The sequence below is a fragment of the Podarcis tiliguerta genome (assembly GCF_965153285.1).
Source record: "Podarcis tiliguerta genome assembly, chromosome: 5".
In the NCBI taxonomy this organism is placed as follows: domain Eukaryota; kingdom Metazoa; phylum Chordata; class Lepidosauria; order Squamata; family Lacertidae; genus Podarcis; species Podarcis tiliguerta.
In genome coordinates this window covers 83318171-83325344 of record NC_139538.1, presented here as the reverse complement: position 1 = coordinate 83325344, position 7174 = coordinate 83318171, and the positions used below count along the sequence as shown (strand labels likewise).

Sequence of the window (7174 nt, the reverse complement as noted above, 5' to 3'; positions counted from 1 at the left end):
CTCAGCTCCACCCACCTGAAGTCATGAAGATGTCAAGTCTCTGGGATGGTTCAGTCAGTAGAACAGGAGACTCTTAATCTCAGGGTGGTGGGTTCAAGCTCCACGTTGGGCAAAAGACTTGTACTAGATGATCCCTTCGTGGTCCCTTCCAAGCCTACAATTCAAAGATTCAAAGGTCACCATTCATGCCTCAAAAGTCCCATTCAAAGTGTAGGGCAAGATAGCACACTAACAGATGTCTTCAGAAGCCCCTCTCCCAAAGTGCTCTTTTGTGTAGCACTTTGAACCGGGCTTCTGAAGAGCTGACAACCAGCTACGAAGGGGCTGTGCAGGCAACCAGCTGATAGGCAGCGCCTGTCAACACTCATTAAGCCAAGCCCTGCCCTTGCCTGTCCCATAGGTAAGGGTAAAGGGATCCCTGACCATTAGGTCCAGTCGTGGCTGACTCTGGGGTTGCGGCGCTCATCTCGCTTTATTGGCTGAGGGAGGCTTCGGGTCATGTGGCCTGCATGACTAAGCCGCTTCTGGCGAACCAGAGCAGTGCACGGAAACGCCATTTACCTTCCCGCCATAGCGGTACCTATTTATCTACTTGCACTTTTGACGTGCTTTCGAACTGCTAGGTTGGCAGGAGCAGGGACCGAGCAATGGGAGCTCACTCTGTCACAGGGATTCAAACCACCGACCTTCTGATCAGCAAGCCCTAGGCTCTGTGGTTTAACCCACAGCGCCACCCGCATCCCATACCTGACATCATATACAGCTCAGGGGCAGAACATTTGCTTTATGTGCAGAAGGTCCTTGGTTCCGATTTGTTTGCAGAGAGGTTAGATGGCAGCATTGCATCAAAGCAAGTGCCATCCCACAGTTTCAAATACATATTTCCACCGCTTTCCTTATTGCAAAAAAGTCTGATCTTTTTGCTGGGGAGGCCAGTTTGTTGCACAATTAGAACCGTGCAACCTGAATTTGCCAGGATGTAACTGAATCCCACCCAAAAATAGCAACACTTTGGAAGCACCTCACTATAAGGCAGCTTGCTAGGTTCGATACGAAGCATCATTTAAAATAGACCTGAGCAACTGAAATCAAAAGTACTGCGTTTGAGGATCTCTGTGTGACTCATGGAAACACGGAGAGGGAGTCTCCTGAGATGCCAACTAGACCAATCTCTTTGGAAAATAGGTCAAAATGGTTAAGGAAAGCTAAACAAATAAAAGGAAAGGCTGGGTTGCATGGGCTCATTAGCATTTCAAAAGGTGCACACAAAGCAGGTTCTGCTCTCCAGCACGCTTACTCTGGCGAAAAGGTATTAAATGTAAAGCTCTTTTTAGATTTAGGATTGTGCTGCTTTTCGTTTGTGGTGTGTTTATGCTCTTAAATGCTTTGGGGATGGTACTTCTGCTTTAGCGCTGTAAGCTGCTCTGAGAATCTGCTTGAAGGGTAGAGCATAAACCCAGGAAGAGGTAAGATGGCATAATGAAGATCAGAAGGATCTAAGGGCAAAATTAAATCTTGCTTTTGTAATGGTCTAAGAACAGAAAACCTCTTTCGCTACTCATAATCCAAATCTCCACATACACAAACAAAACCTTCCCGGAGGTTAAAAGCACCTCTGACTTTCAGGATTGGAATTGACTTCAGCCTCATCTGCAAACAATTCTGACCAGGCTCAGCCTTTTTAAAAAACAAACAAACAAACAAACAAAAGAAATTCTTATTTGAGCATGGAAGTATTAACCACTGTACAAACATACAACTCATCTTACAGTTCAGATTGAATTTGTTTGTTCATAAGACATAACAAGATCACATAGATTTTCAGTGTACCAATATAATCAAAGCCATTAATTCATATCCCATAATCCCCCCCCCCAAATAATAATCAAGCACACAGGTCTCTCCAGAGCTAATGATAAAATCACCAATCCCAAGGCTATCCCAAGGCATCTTAAAAAGCAGAGACATCACCTTGCCAACAAAGGTCCGTATAGTGGTACCTCGGGTTAAGTACTTAATTATTTCCAGAGGTCTGTTCTTAACCTGAAACTGTTCTTAACCTGAAGCACCACTTTAGCTAATGGGGCCTCCTGCTGCTGCCGCGCTGCCAGAGCACGATTTCTGTTCTTATCCTGAAGCAAAGTTCTTAACCCGAGGTACTATTTCTCGGTTAGCGGAGTCTGTAACCTGAAGCGTCTGTAACCTGAAGCGTATGTAACCTGAGGTACCACTGTATAGTAAAAGCTGTGGTTTTCCCAGTAGTGATGTATGGAAGTGAGAGCTGGACCATAAAGAAAGCTGATCACCGAAGAATTGATGCTTTTGAATTATGGTGCTGGAGAAGACTCTTGAGAGTCCCATGGACTGCAAGAAGATCAAACCTATCCATTCTTAAGGAAATCAGCCCTGAGTGCTCACCGGAAGGACAGATCCTGAAGCTGAGGCTTCAATACTTTGGCCACCTCATGAGAAGAGAAGACTCCCTGGAAAAGACCCTGATGTTGGGAAAGATGGAAGGCACAAGAAGAAGGGGACGACAGAGGACGAGATGGTTGGACAGTGTTCTTGAAGCTACCAGCATGAGTTTGACCAAACTGCGGGAGGCAGTGGAAGACAGTGTGCCACGGGGTCACGAAGAGTCAGACACGACTAAACAACTAAACAACAACAACAATACCCCCCCCCAATAATAATCAAGCACACAGGTCTCTCCAGAGCAAATGCTAAAATCACCAATCCCAAGGCTATCCACTGTGCACACCCACACCCCAAGAAGCAGAATAAGTTAGGAGAGAATAGAAACAGTAGCTGCTGGTGGTTGCTTCTTTCAACCCATCTCCCCTTATCTCTTTCTTAGTGACTCAGTTCCCAGGGAAGGCTCAGCTGTCAAGAAGGGAGGGGAGATAAACAACAGGTTGAGAAAGATAGCCAGCAGCTCTTCCTTTAGTGGGTGTGTAAGTTGCGATCCCACGATCCAACCTTCTCTGCCTCTTGGCAGAGAAGCCTCAGCAGATAAAGGTGGCATGTAGAAGAAGAAGAAGAAGAAGAGTTTGGATTTGATATCCCGCCTTTCACTCCCCTTCAGGAGTCTCCAAGCAGCTAACATTCTCCTTCCCCTTCCTCCCCCACAACACTCTGTGAGGTGAGTGGGCCTGAGAGACTTCAAAGAAGTGTGACTAGCCCAAGGTCCCCCAGCAGCTGCATGTGGAGGAGCGGAGACGTGAACCCGGTTTCCCAGATTGCAAGTCTACTGGTCTTAACCACTACACCACACTGGCTCTCATGAGATAGGATTGCATTCATATAGCAAGTATAGCCCACTTCTGGGTAACCTAGATAGATTGTTGAATTGCATCCAGGATGGTGGTAACAACTGGTATTCTGACAAAGATTTTTTTTTTTTTTAAAAAAAAGGGCCACTGGGCAGCTGCACAGTAGGTGGATATGAACTTTTAAAGCTTGGCTGCATCTTCATCAGTGATTGTAACTAATAAAGCCTCTGGGGACTCAAATTCTTGGAGAGCCAGGTTGCATCCTATTGGATGAGTCTTAACTTTAGGCTTCAAATCCATTAACTGCTATTGAGTAAGGACAAGAGTGTCCTCACAACCGGTTCAATCCTTGGTTCTCCTGCATCGCTCAGGTATTTGTCTAAGTGTACCTCACCCTTCGGCCAAAGTAGGAGGACAAAAAGGCAAGGAAGGCTGAACACCTCAACCTTCAATTAATTGACTTGAAAATTGTATCTAAAAGTTAAGAACCAGTGTAGCGAACATAGTGTTGGGCACAGATTGGGGTAATCTGGATTCAAATTCTCACCCAGTTAATCTTGAAAATGATCATTCACCCTTTCTCAGGCTTGCCTATCTTACAAGGTCTGTTGGGAGAATAAAGTAGGATGACTTCATGAACATTGCCCTGAGCTACTTGGAGGAAGAGAAAGGTACACATTAGGTATGAGTAAACTCAGTTTAGCCCTGGGTTCCCCCTTTCTAAAAATCAAACTAGTTTTAGTTGCTGTTGCAGCATTCCCACAGAGCACTCCCACAGAGCTCCTTTGTCTTCTTTCCTAGATTAGTCACAAGGGAGATTCCATCCAGTCTGGGATCACATAATGGATCAAACCATGCACACAAAGCTTTGAAGCCCATCAGATTTGGTTATGTGCTGATATCCCTGAATTCAGGCAACTGAGGGCAAAAAACACAGACGAAATCACACAAAAACTGCAGATGAAGTCAATGGGGCCCATAAAATGATACCATATATTATAGGAATAGTAGATCAAAAACATGTTTTATGTGCTGTTGTTGCTGTAATGTATCATATTTGTCAGGGAACTGCCATCAATGTCCGAGGGAGAGAGCAAGCTCCGAAGGGATCCCAGAGAGCGTCTCGGGAGTGGGAGGGGCAGCCCGTCTTCTGGGGAAGAGAATCAGCGTAGCTCCAGTGGAGAAGGGGGGGGGGAGATGGGGGAATCGGCGAGGCGATCCCATGACTCCTTGCCGGGGACCAGCGGGGAGAGAAGGGGTCCTCCGCTGCCCACGCCCTCCTTGCACAGAAGGCTTCCGCACAGGGAGAGTAGGCGGAGACTGGGCATCAAAGATCTTCTTTGCTGGAAGAAGTTTAAGAAACGCCCACTGATGGATTCTGCCAGCGATTGAGACGGTCACGGGCGAGTGGCTGCCCGGACAGGAAAGGTTCACTCAGGCAACCCAGCCAGACGTTGAGACAAGCTTACGCACGAGCAACCCCTAGAACCATTACAATATTTCTCCCCCTATCAAGTTGATCTGTTATATCATTTATGAATTGGGGTATATTTCTGCAAGGAGTGCTAAAATAATATATTATAACAATTATAATAATACAATCATATTCCCAGCACTGCTGAAAGTGTTAGCAAATTGAAAATAGTTTTGTTTTTGTCTCCACTTCGCTGTTCCTTTGAAATTCAAGTCATCCGAATTCTTGAATTTGGGCATGACTGTATCCATCCCAAGCAAGGAGATTTGTGTAAATGGAAATATTGAGTGTGTTCTCCTTTTCCAACCCCGATTTAGAGGTTAGGCCTCATGGAGGCTCCTTACTGCAACTAATACCAGGTATTCTTGCCTTAAGAGTTAAAAAATTAAATAGGGGAGGGGGGGAACAGATTCCTCACTAATTAGAAATGACTCATAAGAAAATGGCATGTATGATCAACAAACAATTTTTCTGCAGCTGGACTCTCCCAGGCTGCCTTCACAACTGCAATCATGACTGGAATGGAACCCAAACCAAACAAATTTCCATGTATTACTGGAAATGTTTAAAAAATAATACAGAGGCAGGAAGAACAGCTGGGAGGAAGTATTTGCTTTTGGAATCTGAGTTTTGACCCACGCGTCTCCTGGGAGGAATAATTCAGCAGTCTTTGAGGGTGCATTTGTGGGTCACGTAAGTTAAGAGAAGGAGATGTGGCAGCTGACCATATGGCAAGGACAACATTTGAACACTAAGCCCTTTTCTTCACATATGCCAACATACCCCAAACGCAGGTAGAATTGATATGCCAGCTAACTGTAAAAATAATGGATATTTTTTGCGGATTACTATGGCACACTGAGGTCGGCGGTTCGAATCCCCGCAATGGGGTGAGCTCCCATTGCTCGGTCCCTGCTCCTGCCAACCTAGCAGTTTGAAAGCACGTCAAAGTGCAAGTAGATAAATAGGTACCGCTCCGGCGGGAAGGTAAACGGCGTTTTCCGTGCGCTGCTCTGGTTCGCCAGAAGCGGCTTAGTCATGTTGGCCACATGACCCGGAAGCTGTACGCCGGCTCCCTCGGCCAATAAAGCGAGATGAGCGCCGCAACCCCAGAGTCGGTCACGACTGAACCTAATGGCCAGGGGTCCCTTTACCTTTATGGCACACTGCCATGATCATTGACTGGCACAAAATCACAGAATGGAACATGATGAGTTTTTAGGAAAGGCTGCATGCCAATACTATTTCTGCCTGTATGAAGGTCATGTTAGAATGAGGGCGATCAGATGGCTAAGAGAGCATGGCCGTAAAAAGGAGGTGGGCTGGAGAATACACAGGGGTTCTTCCTGGCATGCTTCCACTGAAACATGGGGGGAAAGGCAATGCCTGCATTGATTGTAATTTTGTATAAATTGTGCGACTACCGGATCCCTGTTTTGGAAGATTGAGAAAATCCCAATACTTGTCTGCCCCTTTGGCAGCTGCCTCATTGGATTCCTAAACATCAAGAGAATGGGCTGGAGGTAGGGAAACTGCTGATGCAATGAAGATGAATACACTCCATCTAGGACATCCAAGGCCTGTTTTTATGGCTTCCACATGTTGGCAATTCCACACACCAGTTGTACAGGGCAAGAGCCACCCAACACCTAGAATCACCCTCACTACACAGAAAGTCTCAATGACAATGCTGCTTGTTTGTAATAGTGGCCGCCACTGTAGCAACTCTCTATTTGACGTGTTGAGCAACACTTGTGTGTTATAAGGGCCACATGTAGCTTCCGTGGTGTTGGAAGTGCTTCCAGTAGTTTCCACGAGGTGGCCATAAGACCTACACCTGGAAATGAAACACATCAGGGTGCACACTTTATTTCCCCTATGGTTTCCCCCATAATTATAATTATATATAAAATTATAATTATAATTTTATTTATATCCTGTAGCTTGGAAGTCGAACCCCTTGCCAGTCGAACGTTTTGGCTCCTGAACATCGTGATTGTTCCGGTTTGCGAATGTTCTTTGGAACCCAAACGTCCATCACTGCTTCCCTGGCTTCCAATTGGCTGCAGGAGTTTCCTGCAGCCAATCGGAAGCCACGCCTCGGTTCCTAAATGTTTTGGAAGTTGAACGGACTTCTGGAATGGATTCCATTCGACTTCTGGGGTACCACTGTACAACAAAACACCAACCATTAAAAAACAGAATATCCTGTACATATCCTATCCCAGTAAGAACTGCAAATATGGGAATCATAGAATTGTAGAGTTGAAACGGACCACAAGCGTCATCTAGTCCAAGCCCCTGCAATGCAGGAATATTTTTCCCAGTGTGGGCCTTGAATCCACGAACCTGTGATGAAGACTCTTATGGTCTACCAACTGAGATGTGAGCAAAGACCATCACCTCAGAGTTTGCCCCAGCTGAACAC

The 7174-nt window shown here is 45.8% G+C and overlaps 1 long non-coding RNA gene across 1 annotated transcript; it reads left to right on the top strand.

Annotated features, from left to right (window-relative positions):
* Positions 1-3003: 3003 nt before the first annotated feature.
* On the top strand, positions 3004-4242 carry LOC310677586. Its single transcript, XR_014511305.1, has 3 exons — positions 3004-3142; positions 3858-3954; positions 4074-4242. It is a non-coding gene; the product is annotated as an uncharacterized lncRNA (long non-coding RNA).
* The last annotated feature ends 2932 nt before the right edge of the window (positions 4243-7174 follow it).